This window comes from Schistocerca serialis, chromosome 8, assembly GCF_023864345.2.
Source record: "Schistocerca serialis cubense isolate TAMUIC-IGC-003099 chromosome 8, iqSchSeri2.2, whole genome shotgun sequence".
Classification (NCBI taxonomy): Eukaryota; Metazoa; Arthropoda; class Insecta; order Orthoptera; family Acrididae; genus Schistocerca; species Schistocerca serialis.
Genome location: NC_064645.1, coordinates 453,982,543 through 454,002,368, shown reverse-complemented (window position 1 = coordinate 454,002,368; position 19,826 = coordinate 453,982,543). Strand labels below are relative to the sequence as shown.

The following is a 19,826-nucleotide window of genomic DNA, read 5'->3' as shown; positions in this document are numbered from 1 at the left end:
TTCACATATATGTTTCATAAGCTGCACGGTAACCACGACCACATCGTGTGGCGTGTTATGCCAATATTTTTCAAAATAATTTAGTTTCTTGACCAAAACAGAACCGAACCCTTTTGTTTCCACTCCTCAGGAAATTTGCTTACCGCCATGTTGGGAACCAGTGATCTAGCTCGCTTCCGCGGCGATAACACCTATACGTGCCTGTTCAAAATGGTTCAAATGGCTCTGAGCACTACGGGACTTAACTGCTGAGGTCATCAGTCCCCTAGAACTTAGAACTACGAGGGCTATCCACAAAGTACATTTCGTATTGGAAATTTTTTGTTGTGTACAGATGAAAGCCACACTTAAATACTACTTTTCTACATAGTTGCCATTTAAATTAAGGCACTTATCGTAGCGATGGACGAGCTTGGAAATTCCTTCGTCGTAAAATTCGGCCGCCTGCGCCTTCAACCACGTGGCGACTCTCTTTTGGGACAGAAAAGGCGTGATTTTTGTGGATTTTCTGGAAAGAGACACTACAATAAACTCTCAAAGGTATTGCCAAACTCTGCACAACCTCAGAAGAGCAATACAAAACAAGCGCAGGGGAAAGTTGGGCTCAAAGATCTTGCTGATTCACGACAACGCCCGGGCCCACACGGCAAATGCCACTCGTGAAGTTCTCGAATCTTTTAAGTGGGAGTTGTTTCCTCATCCGCCGTACAGTCCAGACCTGGCACCGAGCGACTTCCATTTACTCCCAGCAATGAAGAAGTGGTTGGCTATGCAGCGTTTTGATGACGACGCACAGCTTCAAGAAGAGGTGTGCTAATAGGTGGAGCAAATGACATATACAAAAATGAAAGCCAACTAGCGACAAGGGCACTTCAAACAACTCTAAAAAAGCTGTCAGATCTAAATTTAAAGGTTCTCGTTGTAAGTGTGCCACATAGACATGATCTAATCGAGGAATCATGTGTAAACAAAGAAATAAAGTCAACAAATAATAAATTCAGGAAGATCTGCTGTGCTTTTAAGTGTGCAACTTTTGTGGATGCAAACAGCTCAGTGAGAAATCATTTCACGAGGCATGGACAGCACAGGAACTATTATGGAAAAAAGATGATGGGTGAAAAGATACTAGAAGAAATAAGCCGCATAACAGTAGAAAAGTTCCCTAAAATCCCACTCCAAATGAGGGCAGAAGCAGAAGAAATGAAAACCTTAACAAGAGCAACATTTGCTGAAGCACTAAAAACATCATCATCTGCTATTGTAAATATTAAAATGTCATTAGCTGCCACAGCTAGTATAAACAATCAATCAGCATCATCCACTTCAAGTAGGAAAAGCAACAGAAACAAGAAACCTGTGGTACAACAGGATTTTTGGTATCCAGCCATAATGAAAACTCCAAGATAACAGTGTTAAACGAAAGGAGAAATACCACCAGTGCTCACTCCCCTGTTCTAAAGATTATGACTCTAAATGTGTAGTGCCTCAAGAACAAATATTGTGAACTTGAAATAGCAGTAAGTAACACCCAACCTGATGTCTTGTGTATTACTGAACATTGGTGTAAGGACCAAGAAATTAGTAGTATTCATATTAATCCATTTAAACTGGCAAATAATTATAGTAGGAAAATTGCAAAAGGTGGTGGAGTCGGTATTTACCTTAGACAAGAGTTAGAATTTAAGAAGAGATGTGAAGCAGAGAACTTAAGTATTGAAAAGTGTTTTGAAGCAGGTGCCGTCCAGCTATATGGCCTGATGAAAAAAGTCATAGTCATAACAGTGTATAGATCACCATGTGGAAACATAGAAGTCTTTTTTGATAAATTAGAATTGTTGCTAAATACTATTTACAAAAAAGAATCTGTGATTATTCTTTGTGGTGATTTCAATATTAATCTTCTAGTTGAAAGCCAACAAAAAAGGCAATTTTTGGACATATTAAAGAGTTTCAACATGTCACCACACATAAACAATTCAACTAGAATAACAAACACCTCCAATAGCCTCATAGATAACATTTTCTCAAATATGTCAGAAACTGACATAGAGGTAACAAACATAGATTTAGGATTGTCTGACCACAATGCTCTCACCATTGAAATCCCTTTAAGGTCGAAGGAAGATAAAGGTGTAAATAATATTTACAAAAGAAACTTCTCTGTGGACAGCTGTAATCAGTTCATAAGTATCTCAGAAAATGAAAATTGGTTAGATGTTATGAAACAGTCAAGTACTGATGAGGCATATAGTGTATTTGCATCGATTTACATGATGAACTTTGAGATGTGTTTTCCAAAGAAACTGACCAGAATCAAGTCTACTGGATACGTAAAATCAAGTTCTTGGATGACTCTTGGAATTAAGAAATCATGTGAAAACATGAAAATACTGAATTCAGAGTTGAGGGAGTGTACAAATATTGATTTTATAGAATATGTAAAGAGGTATAGGAAAATATACCGCAGAGTAATTGCAAATGCAAAGTTATTAAGTAATAATATGGAAATAAAACAGTCCAGAAATAAAACTAAAATAGCATGGGAAATTGTGAGAAAAGAAACCGGGGTACCTACCAAAGACAAGGAAATTATTCTAAAAGATGAGGAGAATAAAATGGTAGATAAATATGCCATGCCTAATTATATAAATAATTACTTTTTAAATGTACCCCAGACATTAAGCAGGAATCTTGGGGAGCAGATTAAGATGGAAGCACCCAAAGCAGCCAGCAGTATGATGGCAGTTCCAACAAACGAAAAGGAAGTTTTAAAAGTGATTAAAAGTCTGAAGTCCAAGATGTCAGCTGGAGTAGATGAGGTGCCAATAATATTAGTAAAGAAAACAGCTAATCAGATAGCGAAACCATTGGCGCACATAGCAAACTTGTCAATGGCTGAGGGCGTGTTTCCACAAAAACTGAAAATTTCTAAAGTCATTCCCCTGTTAAAAAAGGGTGATAAACTTAAAATAGAAAACTACAGACCTGTCTCACTCCTCTCAACTTTCTCTAAAGTTTTAGAGATACTAATGAAATATAGAGTCACACATTATCTTAATATGCACAACCTGATAAACGGTAATCAGCATGGATTTCAAGCTGGGAGAAGTACCGAAACAGCTGTACTAGAATACACAAAAGAAATAATCACTAAATTGGAAGAGGGAAATAGTGTAGTTGGGATAAATCTAGATTTGTCAAAAGCCTTTGACACTGTTGACCACAGCATACTTTTGAAAAAGCTTGAAGCTATAGGTATCAGAGGACTGGTAAAAAAGTGGTTTGAGTCTTATCTGGAAAAGAGGATGCAGGTGGTTGAAATTACAGCACCAAATATTAATCAAAAAATTAAACTAAGATCAGATCCAAGGGAGGTCACAGTAGGAGTACCCCAAGGAAGTGTATTAGGCCCCTTGCTGTTCCTCATTTACATGAATGATATTCAGGTGTCAGAGAGAAAAGCTGGAATCATGTTATTTGCTGATGATACTAGTTTAATAGTTAGTGATACAAAGCAGTCATTGCACAATACTGTGAACCATGTCCTACAAGATATACAAAAATGGTTTAGTGCTAACAAGCTAACACTGAATGCAAAAAAAACTAATTATGTGCGATATGGAAAAATAAGTGAACAGGACGACCTGAATCCCACCATGGAGGGCAAACAACTTGAAAGAGTACAGTGTGCAAAATTCCTGGGTATGCACATTGATGAGAAGATTAATTGGAAGGACCATGTGGTGAACTTAGCACTAAAACTAAATTCAGCATGTTTTGTGCTTAGAATAATTTCAAGAGTTTGTAGTAATGACTGTACCAGATTAGTATATTTTGGCTATTTTCAGTCCATTGCATCCTATGGGATAGTATTCTGGGGAAAAACAAATTGTCGTCTAAATGAGATTTTCAAATTACAAAAACGTGCTATTCGGATAATGACCCACAGCCCACCTCAAACACATTGTAGGCCCCTTTTTAAAGCATTGAAAATTTTAACAATTCCATCATTATACATTCTGAAATGCCTGTTGGTGATCAAAAGAAATCAGGACAAAATGGAAGCCAATACAGACTTCCATAATTACGATACACGACAATGTAAAGATCTCCACATACAAGCTGTAACAAGGACCCAAAGCCAGAAACATGTATGTAATCAAGGCATCAAACTTTTTAATGCACTACCAAAACATATCAAAGAGCTGGAAAATGAGGATAAATTTAAAACTGTTCTAAAGAACCACATGCTTGACAAATGCTATTACAGCATAAGCGAATATCTCTGCGCAACTGTATAAAATATATGTTTACGTTAATGTGACAAATGAAATTACGTCAGTGCATAATAAATTATGTTATAAAAACACTTATTAGTTGTATATTGTATTAAACATAAGATAAATTAATATGAATACAGCACAGATACAAATTTTGTAAAGATATTATATAGTTGTTAAAATGTACCCTGACATATCCTATATCACAAATGTGATCATTGGGATGATAATAAATAAATAGCTAAATAAATAAATAAATAAAAGGTAACCACGTGGTTGAAGGCGCAGGCGGCCGAATTTTACGACGAAGGAATTTCCAAGCTCGTCCATCGCTACGATAAGTGCCTTAATTTAAATGACAAATTTGTAGAAAAGTAGTATTTAAGTGTGGCTTTCATCTGTATATAATAAAAAAAATTTTCAATACTTTATTTATTTTTAATTCAAAAACGTAATGTACTTTGTGGATAGCCCTCGTATTTAAACCTAACTAACCTAAGGACATCACACACATCCATGCCCGAGGCAGGATTCGAACCTGCGACAGTAGCGGTCGCGCGGTTCCAGACTGTAGCGCCTAGAACCGCTCGGCCACTCTGGCCGGCTACGTGCCTGTGTGCTTGTCAAGTGTATCAGTAATAAGAAAAAGAAGCGAAATGGTAGACACCACTGCATTAATCGCAAATGGAGTATTACTTATGAGTGCTTTTCTCCAATTTAGTGGCTTTCGGGCCGTGCCCATGTAGCCATATCAAGAGCAATATCAATTATGACGATACGAACTTTGTTAACACACCGTCTGTAGTAACCGTACGTGACTGTGGCTGGCGCGTTTTCTCTAACCTGATGACAAGGTTCTGGAATCGGTGCCAGTTTAAGATCCGAGCGACACAAACAGTCTGTACAGGGTTTAACGCAGCAAATGGCGAAAACCGACGCTGGTGGAAAGTGTAGATAACACCCACAGAAGCAAAAACGTCTCACTAAACAGTGTGCCGCGGACGATCGGTTTGCGAGACAACGCGAAGGTGCGTTTGCACGCCGCCACTGGCATCAGCACGGTATTTTGTCCTGGTCAGTGTAAATGTATCTGAAATGTAAACTTTCCAATTAAGTCCCCATCCAACTGGGCTCAAATTTCACCCAAGGCCTGCCTTAACTAGAAATACAGCACTGTTTGGACACGCTAATGTTATTACAATGAAATGAATACCCCTAGCTGCATACAAGCGTTGATATAAATCAACGGGGACAGTTGAAAGTGTGTGCTCCGACTGGGACTCGAACCCGGAATCTCCTGCTTACATGGCAGACGCTCTATCCATCTGAGCGTCCTCTTTGTCCCCGGTGGCTCAGATGGATAGAGCGTCTGCCATGTAAGCAGGAGATCCCGGGTTCGAGTCCCGGTCGGGGCACACATTTTCAAATGTCCCCGTTGACTTATATCAACGCCTGTATGCAGCTAAGGGTATTAATTTCATTGTAATTTCATTCTAACGAGCTGCACGGTCACCGATGGTATCTGTTCTTTCGGAACATACCATATATAGGGTATTACAAAAAGGTACGGCCAAACTTTCAGGAAACATTCCTCACACACAAAGACACACAAAGAAATAAAATAAGTTATGTGGACATGTGTCCGGAAACGCTTACTTTCCATGTTAGAGCTCATTTTATTACTTATCTTCAAATCACATTAATCATGGACTGGAAACACACAGCAACAGAACGTACCAGCGTGACTTCAAACACTTTGTTACAGGAAATGTTCAAAATGTCCTCCGTTAGCGAGGATACATGCATCCACCCTCCGTCACATGGAATCCCTGATGCGCTGATGCAGCCCTGGAGAATGGGGTGTTGTATCACAGCCGTCCACAATACGAGCACGAAGAGTCTCTACATTTGGTACCGGGGTTGCGTAGACAAGAGCTTTCAAATGCCCCCATAAATGAAAGTCAAGTGGGTTGAGGTCAGGAGAGCGTGGAGGCCATGGAATTGGTCCGCCTCTACCAACCCATCGGTCACCGAATCTGTTGTTGAGGAGCGTACGAACACTTTGACTGAAATGTGCAGGAGCTCCATCCTGCATGAACCACATGTTTTGTCGTACTTGTAAAGGCACATGTTCTAGCAGCACAGGTAAAGTATTCCGTATGAAATCATGATAACGTGCTCCATTGAGCGTAGGTGGAAGAACATGGGGCCCAGTCAAGACATCACCAACAATGCCTGCCCAAACGTTCACAGATAAACTGTGTTGATGACGTGACTGCACAATTGCGTGCGGATTCTCGTCAGCCCACACATGCTGATTGTGAAAATTTACAATTTGATCACGTTGGAATGAAGCCTCATCCATTAAGAGAACATTTGCACTGAAATGAGGATTGACACATTGTCGGATGAACCATTCGCAGAAGTGTACCCGTGGAGGCCAATCAGCTGCTGATAGTGCCTGCACACGCTGTACATGGTACGGAAACAACTGGTTCTCCCGTAGCACTCTCCGTAGAGTGGTGTGGTCAACGCTGCCTTGTACAGCAGCAACTTCTCTGACGCTGACATTAGGGTTATCGTCAACTGCACGAAGAATTGCCTCGTCCATTGCAGCACCGAAGTCAACTTTACCTTCCTTCATTTGGGCCAACTGGCGGTGAATCGAGGAAGTACAGTACATACTGACGAAACTAAAATGAGCTCTAACATGGAAATTAAGCGTTTCCGGACACATGTCCAAATAACATCTTTTCTTTATTTGTGTGTGAGGAATGTTTCCTGATAGTTTGCCCGTACCTTTTTGTAACACCCTGTAGAAGTAGATACCCCTGGTGTTGCAAAGCAACTCAAATTACACTATCAAATAACTCATGTTGCAGAGGTGCCTGACCTGTCAGCGACAGAGGAAATGATCAAATATCTTTTCTAGAAGTCTTTAATGTGTAAGTTCGGTGACTGGAGACAGTCTACGGGAATTCCAGGGGTCAGGCGGCGGGTGAGGAGGAGGAGGAGGAGGAGGAGGAGGAGGAGGAGGGGGAGACAAGGGACCCAACCCTTCGGAGCAGGTCAAATCGTGGTAAATGTCCGGCGTGGTAAATGTCCGCACACCGTCCGGATACTTTCGACCAGCAAGTGCGGCTGTGCGCGCCTCTGTGGACTGCGGAGCCCCTCTCCCGGAGAGGGCCGCCCCTCCGCCCCCCTCCCCACCCCGTCCCACAGGCCTCCCACGCACCGCCCGCCGCCGCAGTTCGCGGAAGGCGGCCCCCGCTGCGCACTTTTTTGCTGGCGCGCCACCTCTGGCCCCCAGCCGCCGGCACTCACTGGCGCCAGCTGCCCGCCACGAGCGGCCGTTGCTAACCCGCTCTGCTCGCAACGGCGGACCGAAATTAGCGCGCGTACTTCAACAGCCGCTCGCCCCCATTGCAAAGCTAGAATGGCAGGTGACAGTTAGCCGTCACCACTTCCTTTAATGTGCCTGCGAAATCCTCTGAATAAAGCAACTAAAATAAATAGAGCCGGAAAGATGGAAATGTTACTGCAAGCCCGCCTAGTGGCCGAGTGGTTCTAGGCGCTACTCTCTGGAACTGCGCGGCCGCTACGGTCGCAGGTTCGAATCCTGCCTCGGGCATGGACGTGTGTGATGTCCTTAGGTTAGTTAGGTTTAAGTAGTTCTAAGTTCTAGGGGACTGATGACCTCAGAAGTTAAGCCCCATAGTGCTCAGAGCCATTTGAACCATTTGAAGAAACAACAATAAATCGAAAAAAACTGCGTTACGGTATGACAGTCGGATTTGGGAATTGAGAAGTAACGAGGAAGTATTTGAAAAAACTCCGAATATAATAGATACAATTAGAAAATGGACGATTACAGTTTATGGCCACTTAAAAAGAATGGATAACAAGACAAAAAAATCATCTTCTTTGACAAAAACCTAAAACTAGTAGTTAACAGAAGTTAAGAAGTATCTACAGGAGTTGGCAATGGCAGACAAGGACGCAAAGAACACGCACGAATTCAGGAAAACGGTGCACAAAGTCAGAGGTTTCCCGAAGAAAACACGAAAGAAGAGAGGAGGCCATAGGCAGAGGAAAGAAGAGAACAACAGAGAGGAAGAATGAAGGAGTAGTGGTGATCCAAAGAAAAGAAAAAGAATGTTTTGTCTTTCACGTGGTCATGAGGTCCGAAAATTCGAATAATAATAAAAAAAATTGCGTCCATTGTAATTTTATTTTATTGGCGTTAGACCGTGGTCCAAGGCGTAATTCTGAGCCCCACGTTTCGCCTCTAAATGCTGGAGACATTGTCAGAGGCTACAAACACTCGGATAGCAGTTTCAAGCTCAGTAAGCCGAACTGTTTATGTGTATCGAAGCAACGGTCGGGTAGTGACGTTCAAATGGTTCAAATGGCTCTGAGCACCATGGGACTTAACATCTATGGTCATCAGTCCCCTAGAACTTAGAACTACTTTAACCTAACTAAGCTAAGGACATCACACAACACCCAGTCATCACGAGGCAGAGAAAATCCCTGACCCCGCCGGGAATCGAACCCGGGAACCCGGGCGCGGGAAGCGAGAACCCTACCGCAGGTAGTGACGTCATCAGACTGCTGCCTAAGATCGTGGAGAAAGATACTTAGGAAAGCTGACGGAACCGTGGGCCACCAAGTTTACTGAAAGCCCACTCACATTAATACATACCTTCAAAAACTTCAAATCAGCAACCCATGCAGAAAAAAAGGAATGATTAAAACATTGCTGGACTGGTCTAGAAGGATCTGTCAAACATAGTACTTGGAGAAAGAGCTCGATACTTTAAAATTGCTTTCAGAAGAAACGGTTTCTCTGACAAAGTGACAAGTAGGGCACTACTCCCTGAAAGAGCTTCTGCTGAAAACTGAAAAGGTTTTTCTCTCAGTCGTATAAACACTTACGAATAGTACCAGTCGAGTAGCCTCTTAAGAATACACGGTGTTGACACAGCATTTAAACCAATAAGAATGGGGCATGAATATTTGAACTGTGCGAAGGACGTACGCCTGCCGCCTATTATCACAGGAATAGGTCTGTACAAAAACCGTAGCACATGCGGTCAAGTGTACATAGGAACTACAAAAAGAATTAATTCTCTGCTTGAGGAACACCAATTATTATCTGGGAAACAAGGATAAAGCTGCAGTAGCAGATCGTGCACTAAGACCAGGGTACCATCAAATTCCTTTCTCCGAGATTTTCTCAAGATCCAATCATTACTACGCTAGGATTTACAGAGAGGCCACAGAAATTCAAAAGCACAAAATCAATTTCAACAGAAAAGAAGGATTGCAGTCATGCTAGTTGTGGGCCTCAGCGATAGATACAGCAAAAACGCCAACTCTTCCCCTCTATATAACGTCCGTAACGAACGTCGGCGCGACTTCGCGATAATAAGCGCCGGTCCGATGACGTCACGAAGCGACCGTTGCATGGGTGCACATAAAAAGTTCGGCTCGCTGAGCTTATTTAAATCTGAAACTGCTATCTGAATCTTTATAGCCTCTGATGATGTGTCCATCGGTGGAAGACGAAAGATCAGGCAAAGAAATATGTCTCTGCTTACGTTCTAATGCCCATAAAACAGAATCACCAAGGCCGCAAATACCGGTCACGTAAGCCTGCATTCTGTGAATAATATAACCGAGCGAGGTGGCGCAATGGTTAGCACACTGGATTCGCATTCGGGAGGACGACTATTTAATCCCGCGTCCGGCCATCCTGATTTGGGTTTTCCGTGATTTCCCTAAATCGCTCCAGGCAAATGCCGGGATGTCTCCTTTGGAAGGGCACGGTAGACTTCCTTCCTCGTCCTTCCCTAATCCCAGAGACCGATGACCTCGCTGTTTGGTCTCCTCCCCCAAATAAATCAACCCATCACCGAAGGTAGCATTGTGAATAATAATCTGTTGACATCAATGCTTAGTACGTCGCTTAAGCATAACGTGCAAGAAATTTCAGTGCAGAGAAACACATTATTTGAAAAGGATGCCTCTGACAACTGGAGAAGTAAATGTGTCATGAGATTCATCTAAGAACAATAAAAGTAACGAGCTATCTCAACTCTGACAACGTTATAACTGAAACAGTACAAAACTGTATTGGCGCACATTGCGGTCAGTTCTTCATGACTGTGAACGCACGTGTGTAGAAGGTGGTCACTACACTACATGATCGTGTTGCGTATGACTGAGGCAAGCGCCGTTTCCCCGTACGCGTCCGGGAATCCGCCTCGCCGTTATAACTTCTTTAGTGAAGGGCGTTTCCCTTTTCATCTTCCCGTAAACAGCTGAAAAGTATCCTGTGTCAAGCAAAGCTTGTTGTTGATACTGGAAGTCTATGGAATTTTCGAGATATTCTACAGTGTGTCCACAAAGTCTGGGCACATGGGAAATTCTAATAAATTCTAGTAAATATTCTATAAATACTAATAAATAAATAATAATAAAATAAATCCTTATAGTTTTAATAAATTTTGTTCCTTTTTTCCAGCCCGAATGATGGCTCTGTCTACAGAAGATCCAGTGGCTGATGACAATTTTCCGCACTAGATTGGGAGAAGAGGTCATGTGGACTGGTCCGCTCGTTTGCCAGTCCTTTCTCCCTTGATTTCTTGTTCTGGGGTAGAGAAAGTTTACTCGACGAAGATTACATATTTAAACCACCTGACAGAACGCATTACGAGTCAGTGCGCTAAAATCGACGGCAATTCAGTCCTATTCCATTGAGTTCACCTTAATCTTGCAAAGCGCATCAAATTATACATCGAAAAGCACGGAGATCACGTTGAAAATACAGGGTGTACCAAAAAAAAATCATAACTATTATGTTATTTGAGATATGTGAACAGTCTCTCGAGTTTTACATGGTTCCCGCTAGGTATCAGCAGTGCGCGCCCACTTTAGTTCTAGTAAAAATGGTCTCGGGACATCAAAAAGCGTTTTGTGTTCTACGTTTTCTGCATTGCGGGTGAATAACAACTTTCGTAGTACTATGGTGTGGATCCTCCTACAGCACAGAGCATTAGACGATGGCATGAACTATTCCGAGGAACAGGTTGTTTGCGTAAAGGCAAATCGCTGGGCCGTCCCAGAGTGTCTGACACAGACGTCAAACGCTAGGAGTCCGCAGAAATCCGTTCGCCGCGCAGCTCGACAGCTCAGCATGCTCCCGACGTCCGTCTGGCGTGTGTTGCGTCAACGTTTTCGCATAAAATCGCACAAAATTCAGCTACTGCAAGCTCTTCGTGAAGGTGGCAAACAACAAGGTGTGGAGTTCTGTAATTTCGTTCTTGGCAAGGTGGAGGATGACAGTTTTTTTCCACACTTAGTGTTTAGTGACGAGGCAACATTCCATTTAAATGGAAAGATAAACGGTCATAATGTGAGAATATAGGGTACAGAACAACCACATGAAGTTTAGAACACGAGAGGGACTCTCCAAAATTTAATGTGTTTTGAGCAGTTTCTCAGGGGAAAGGTGTATGGTCCATTTTTCTCTGCTGACAACACTGTTACAGGAAGCACACATCTCGATATGCTTGAGAACTTTCCTTTCCCACAACTGGATACTGATTCGAACGACTTCATTTACCAGCAGGATGGGGCACCACCACAGTGGCATCTGGAAGTGTGGGAATTTTTAAATCAAAGGATTTCTGAACGATGGATCGGTCGCACTGGACCAAATGATTCAGCCTTGCATTACTGGCTTCCAAGGTCATCGGACCTGATTGTATGTGATTATTTCTTGTGGGGTCTATAAAGCACTCTGTTTATGTGCCTCCGTTACCAACAACAATGAATGAATTGAGACATCGCGTAACAGCAGCTGTTCAAAGTGTTCAAATGGCTCTGAGCATATGGGACTTAACATCTGAGGTCATCAGTCTCCTAGAACTCAGAACTACTTAAACATAACTAACCTAAGGACATCACACACATCCATGCCCGATGCAGGATTCGAACCTGCGACCGTAGCGGTCGCGCGGCTCCAGACTGTAGCGCCTAGAACTGCTCGGCCATAACAGCAGCTGTGTGGGAATAATTTGACTACCGCATTGACATATGCCGTGCAGACTTTATGGACACCCTATACTTTATTATCCGAAAGTCAGCTGAGAAACTGCGAATTTGCGTACGTAAAAACGTAAACGCTTAAAGTAAAAAACGTTTTGGAGATGCGGGTCACGAACTCCATGATGCCACGCTGAGATTCATTGGAAGAATGTTAACGAAATGTATTTCATCCTCGAAAGTTGTGGCTTAAAAAAGCTTCGTTCAACCAATTCTTGAGCAGGGGCGAGTGTTGTGCCTGGAGAACAGTGTGTGTAGCAATACATGATGTACTTTGGTCGATACTTCAGTCTAGTGACTGATGTTAGAATCCCACGAAGGAATGCGCTCTAGAGACCGGCGTAAGCAACTTCTGGCATTTTCTACAGTTTTTGTCGTTATCAGACATGAAGTTGTGTTTTGCGCAGCATTTGTAAGTATTTCATGTCCTACTCATTTAAGTGCTGTGTAATAGCCTATGTTCCAGGAGGGTTAGTTAGTATTTAGTGATACCACAGGAACGATCATTAGAAGTAAAAACTCTTGTAAAAAAGGGCTCTAAAACGCATACCTTAAGAGCTATGATCACTCGTTCAGTATAAAGAATGGTTTTCATATCAGGGAGGATGAACAAGTGCTCACAGCTTTTAAGGTGTGCACTTCAGAGCCCACGTTTACAATACAATTTTTTCTCATTTTGCTCCGTACTACCTCCTCGCAAAACAAGGAATGTTTACCATTTTTTTTCTTCGAATGATCGTTTCTGTCATGCCCCTGAATAGTGACCATTCTGCGTGTGACACCCTGTATATGAAAACTATTTGGAATATATTTCTAATTCTTCAGGTAGAGAATTCTGTGGTGAGTAAAATGCTATACGCTTTTAGAACTATTTACATAACGTGTGAATAATTAAGCCATACTGTCATGCACCATCCTGTACTTCGACGCGGAGAAAGGTCTTTTAAAGTGGAACGTGTGATAATTGCAAATGTTCTGAATTTTTTTTAAACTTCTTAACAATTGTACTTGTCTTGAAATTGGAAATTTGTGTTAGTTTCGAACAGCTTATATTTCAAAATGTATTTAACTTGTAAATGGCTTGAGATAATACTTCTACTTAATTTGACTTCACTTGCTGCTTGGTGTTTAGTAGAGTAGTAATGTAACAGATTGTCTATTAAATAAGGTTTCGTCGATTGCAAGGCTCTTAAATTTCAGTCGAATATTTTTTTTCGTAGATACATGGCCATGTTGTACCTTGTAACATGTTATACGTTAGTAAAAACCCTTAATTTTCCAGAGTAATTTTCGTAGTTTCAGAAAAAAGACTGAGGCGCATAAAAAGTGAATGCCATCATTTAAAAATGAATAACAAAATATAATAAACTTCTATTACGGAGCTGGCTAGAAGCGAAATTGTGAAAAGTCTTCTAAGGTACAATACTCTCCCCCCACTGTTGGTCAGTTTGGGGCGCCTACTAGGTTTGGTTGACAGAAGAGGTTGAGAAGTTCCAACGAAGAGCGGTGCGTTTTGTCGCTGGAATGTTTAGCAGGCGTGAGAGCATTAAAGAGATGCTCAACAAACCCTAGTGGCAGGCGCCACAAGAGAGGCTTTGTGCATCGCGGAGACGCTCGCTACTGGAGTTTCGAGAGCGCACTTTCCAGGAAGAGTCGGGCAACATATATTACTTCTTCCCACACACGTCTCTTGAGATGACCACTAGGAGAAAGTTCGAGAAATTAGAGCTAACACAGAGGCTTGCCGACCCTTGTTCTCCCCGCGCACCACCCAACAGCTACATCTATGTGATTACTCTGCAATTAACACTTAAGAACCTGGCGGAGGATTAATTGAACCAGATTTAGACTATTTCTCTACTTCCTCTACCGTTACACCCTCCAAAACGTGCGAACTCTGATCATTATATTTTATTACGATGACCGTTTCTTCCTATGTAGGTTTGCGCCAGCAAAATAGTTTCACATTCAGAGGAGAAACTTGATGATTGAAATTTTGTGACAAGATATCGCCGCAACGAAAAATGCCTTTGGTTGAATTATTACCATCCAATTGCGTATAATATCGGAGAGTCTCGTTCCTCTACTTAGCAATAATACAAAATGAGCTGCCCTTCTTGGAAATTTCTCGATGTCCTCCGTCAATCCCCTTATCGTGTAGGAAAACTCCAGAAGAGGACGGACGTGCTTAGTGTAAGCAGTCTCTTAAGTAGACCTGCAGCATCTACCAAGTGTTTCGCCAGTAAAACACAGTCTTTGGTTCGCCTTCCCCACAACTTTATCTATGTGACCGTTTCAATTTAACTTGTTCGTAGTTGGAATCGCTATGTTTTTAGTGAATTCACAGTCTTTACATTTGTAAACCGAAATTTAACGGATTCCATTTAGGACTCATGTAGATGACTTTTTTTTTCCTTTATTGAATTTCGATTCCCCCCGAAGGGGGCTGGCTGGCAACAGCTCAGTACGCTGCTCTTCGGCCTACAGAATTTTTAAAACATAAGAGGAAGATAAGAAACAATAAAAGCAGGCGATAAAACGGCGACTTAAATTGTAAAACAGCAGGAAATTGTGGAAAGTTAAAACATAAAACAAAGGGTGGGCGATACTAATAAAATACACAGGAAGCAGACAAGTAAAATAGTAGACAGACAATTAAAAAAACACGGCGACAGTCTGGTTTCTGTTCGCAAGAGATATAAAAATCACACCCAGAGACAGTATAATGTCCGTCCGCAACACTTTGAAAAAGACGCACAACACTTAACAATCACTGGAAACACTGCACTAAAAAGTCGGCACGAAGATGACACACCACAGCCAAGGGCAGATGGGGGAGGGGGAGTAGATGACCTCACACTTTTCATTATGTAGAGTCAGTTGCCACTTTTCGCACCATAGAGGTACTATGTATAAATAATTTTACAATTGGTTTGATCTTCTGATGACTTTACTAGAAGGTAAACGACAGCATCACCTGCAAACAACCTACGAGGGCTGATCAGTTGGTCTCCTGAATCGTTTATATAAGAGGTTCATTCGAATGAAACCTGTGGCTTCCGACCAAGGAGGGTCTCTGCTGAAGACCAACTCCTCAACCTTGTTCACCTTCTGTCCCTCCAGCTCAACTCCCGTCGCTCCGCCATTTTTGTTTCCCTTGACCTCCAAAATGCCTATGACCGTGTATGGCATCCCGTTCTCCTCTTTAAACTCCAAACCTATGCCCTGCCTATCAATTTTGTCCGTCTGGTCGCTTCCTTCCTCTCGCACCGTCCTTCCTATGTCACCCTCCACAACACCAACTCCCGTATCTTTTATCCCACGGCTGGCGTCCCCCAGTGTTCTGTCCTCTCCCATCTCCTTTATCTCTTGTATACAGCTGATATGCCCAAGCCACCCCCACCAGTCCACCTTCTCCAGTATGCTGATGACACCACCTTCCTGGCTCTCTATCCCACCTTCAACGGTCTCAACGTACCCTCCAAACCCACCTTAACCAGTTCACCACTTGGTGTAACCAGTGGTTCCTCTGTCTCAACCCCTCCAAAACCCAGGCAATCATCATAGGCCGCACCACTCGCTCCTTTCGCCTCCATGATTTCTACCTCACCCTTTACGGTCATCCCATCCAGCTCACCCCCACCCTGAAATACCTTGGCCTCACCCTCGACCGACACCTCACCTGGACCCCTCATCTCCAGACCGTCCAGCAGAAAGCCCATTCCTGCCTCCGCCTTCTGAAACTCCTGTCTGGCCGGACATGGGGATTGCATCCTTCTACCATCCTCCACACCTATCCTCTGTTATGCCAGCGTTGCCTGGATCTCTGCCCCCACCCGCTTTTACAAGGCCCTCCAAATCCTTGAACGCCATGCACTCCGCCTTGCCTTCCCTATCCACCTTCCTTCCCCCACACGGCTCCTGTATGAACTGATCCCCTTCCCCCACCTCCTCCTGTTCCTCCAACATCTCCGCATCCTTTACATTGTCCACAGGCTTGATCTCCCCCATCCTCTGGTTTCCTCCTTCCTCTCCACCCCCCGCCCGTTGCCGCGCCTCTATCGCTGTATCCCTTCCTTCCTCCACCTCCACACCCTCCATCTCGTTCATCAGGGCAATTTCCAACGCCTCTCCCTCCCGGATGACGAACTTCGCCGTGACATCTACCCTTCATTCCAACTATAACCTGGCCTTGTCCCCCCCCCTCCCCAGGGCCCCCTTTTTTCCTCTTCCTTCCTTCTCCCATAGCGGATTTTCCTCCTTCCCCCCCCCCCCCTCCCCTGAGACCCTGCACCCCATACTTGCCTCTTTCCTTCCCACATCCCTCCCTACCTGGCCCTCTTCAGCGTGCCCCCCGCTCATCTCCCGCATCTCTTCCCCTCCCTCCCTTTTCCGGTCTCTCTCATCTCCTAGCGCCTGGCAGATCCTCTGTTTTGATCATCGTCAGTGTGCCACATCAGTGTTGTGTTTAGTGCTGTTTCTCCTGTGCGTCAAGAGGTGTGATTTTAATTGTGTACTGCCTTGAGGTTCGCCGTCAGTGTTTTTATGCTCCAGTCATACTGTGCCTTGTGTTCTTTTAATTGTCGCAGTGTGTGGCTTTTTGTGTGTGCTACTTTTAAACAGTTTTAACAGTTTTTTATCTCCATTTTACGGTCACCCCGTATTTTGTCTATTGCCTTCCATGATGTTCCCCCTTTTTTATATCTATGTTCACCATATTCTCTCCTTTGTTATTTTTAAATGTCTTCTATTGTTTGTTCTATGTATTTCGGCTGAAGAGCAGCGCATATGCTGCCGCCAGCCCGCCCCGATGGGGAATTGAAATACAATCAAGAAAAAAAAAAGAATGAAACCTGGTCAGTGCGTCTACTTTTGCCTTACACGTAAGGTGGCACCACGTAACTGCGGGTATGGTGGCGCCATCTATTGGTAGAGGGACTGACGCGTGCGCACCGTTTGATGTTGCATAGCGCCAGTGTAGTTTCACGCCGACGAGAAGGTGGTCACGCAAGTTATCGTCCACTACCGAACATGCAGGCGAGTAAGCAGGAAACATGAGGAGTGATTCGATTTTTGGCGGTGGAAGGAGTTGGAGGCCGTGAAATGTACCGACAGATGAAGGCTGTGCACAATGAGTACAGTCTGAGTCATTCAAATGTGGAATGGCGCAAACGATTCCTGGAGGGACGCGAGTCACTGGAAGACGATGCTCGTCCTGGACAGGCTCAAATGTTCAAATGTGTGTGAAATCTTATGGGACTTAACTGCTAAGGTCATCAGTCCCTAAGCTTACACACTACTTAACCTAAATTATCCTAAGGACCAACACACACCCATGCCCGAGGGAGGACTCGAACCTCCGCCGGGACCAGCCGCACAGTCCATGACTGCAGCGCCCAGACCGCTCGGCTAATCCCGCGCTGGACAGGCTCATTGTGTCATCACACCAGAAATGGTTGCGGAAGTGAATGCTTTAGTCTTGGACAACCACAGAACCACCGTGGGCGAGATCCATCGGTTACTGGGTATTAGCGTGGGCACCGCCCACACCATAATGCATCAACACTTGAACTTTCGAAAAATCTGTGCGCAGTGGGTTCTCTACCAACTAACCGCCAAACAGCGTAATACTCGAATGACGCTGTCTTTGAGTCATCTGCTACGTTATCATGAGGAGGAATACGGCTTTCTGTCGCATGTTGTCACACGTTGCGAAACATGGTGTCAACATTTTGAACCGGAAAGCAAGCGGCAGAGCAAGCAGTGGAAACATGCTACTTCACCACCTCCAAAGAAATCAAAGGCCGCATACACCAGTTCTGGTAAGGTCATGATGTCCTCCTTTTTTGACCACAAGGACCTACTGCTTGTCAAGTTCCTGGAACGGGGAACCACCATCAATGCCCAGCTTTTCAAGCCACTTTACAGAACCTTAGACGAGCCATCAAGTCGAAACGCCCAGGCATGTTGTCCAATGGCGTTTCGCTCCTGCGTGATAATGCCCTCCCACACTCGGTCAATGCGGTGAAGACGGCATTGCAGCAGTTTCGTTGGGAAACGCTGGAACATCCACCGTACAGTCCCGATCTTTCACCATGTGACTTTCATGTGTTTGGACTTCTAAAACAAGCTATTCGCGGACGTCTATTCGCGACGAACGATAAAGTGTATGACTGGGTCCAGGCCTGGATCCGACAGCAGCCTACTAACTTCTTCAAGGTTGGAATCGACCGGCTCGTGTCGCAATGGGATAAATGTGCCAACAGTTTTGGCGACTGTTTTTGAGTATGTGTACTGTGGATAACTACATTTTTGAGTTAATAAAATCATTACCTTTACTGTACACTAGTGACCGAGTTTCATTTGAATGCCCCTTACAGATATTGTAGAGCAGAGGGCCCATAACGACTTTCTCACGAAACACCAGAAATCACTTCCATTATACTCGATGAATTTTCGTCACTTATTACGAACTGTGACCTCTCTTACAGGAAATCACAAATCCAGTCACACAACTGAGGCGGTAATTATGAGGAACGGCGTCAAAAGCCTTCTGGAAATGTAAAAACATAAAACCAATTTGAGATATCCTGTCGATAGCACTTATTACTTTGTTCACAAGAACGATATTTTCTGAATCCGTGCTGACTATGTGCCAATAAATCGTTTTCTTCGAGCACTTCATAATGCTAGAACACGGTATAGGTTCCAAAATCCTACTACGAGTACAAATATACATCGGTGAGACGAGTCTGTAATTCAGCGTATTATTTCCTTTCCTGAGTAGCGGTGTGACCTATGCAACATTCCAGTCTTTAGGTACGTATTTTTCGTCGAGAGAGCGGTTGTATGTGATTGCTAAGTATGGAGCTCTTATATATGAAAGGAACCTAATTTGTATACAAGCTGGGCTTGCCTCTATTAAGCGATTTAAGTTACTTAGTCACACCGAACATATCTAGACCTACTTCTAAGCTACCCATACACGAATGGAACAGTGAAGGAGGAAAATGACAGCGACAATAGAAATACCCTGTGCCACAGACGGGAGTACATTAGTATGCGTAGATGTAGTGTGCGAGATCGGATATTGAATGAATTCGATCCCTTCCCGGCCACACTATTATTTTTTTTTTTTGCTATCGTCTATTGCATATTTTACCTTGGACAGAGCTTTGTTAATCTGAAAACTGCCGAGGTGCACCAACATTCCGGTTTAACTGACTCGGTATTCAACTCACAAGACGCAGAAAGGAGAACACCTAGCGTCTCGAACAGGAACATGTGTAGGAAAACATTACTGGATGCAAACAAATGTGTGGACTGACGAGTGGGGGTCACCAATAAATGCGAAGGAATGCGAACCCATGCGGTTGGAACGCTAGTGTGGATCGACACTTTTGTGCGGAAGCCGTCGAAGGTGAAAACAGAAAA

General features: G+C 43.5%; 1 protein-coding gene and 1 non-coding gene across 2 annotated transcripts in view; one reads left to right on the top strand and one right to left on the bottom strand.

The window, feature by feature from the left end:
- Positions 1-19,826, bottom strand: part of LOC126417064 (ETS domain-containing transcription factor ets-5-like) — a 240,332-nt gene that overhangs the window by 11,154 nt on the left and 209,352 nt on the right. The gene's annotated exons all lie outside the window — the stretch shown is intronic.
- Positions 5,622-5,695, top strand: Trnat-ugu (transfer RNA threonine (anticodon UGU)). The gene has a single exon. It is a non-coding gene; the product is annotated as a tRNA-Thr (tRNA).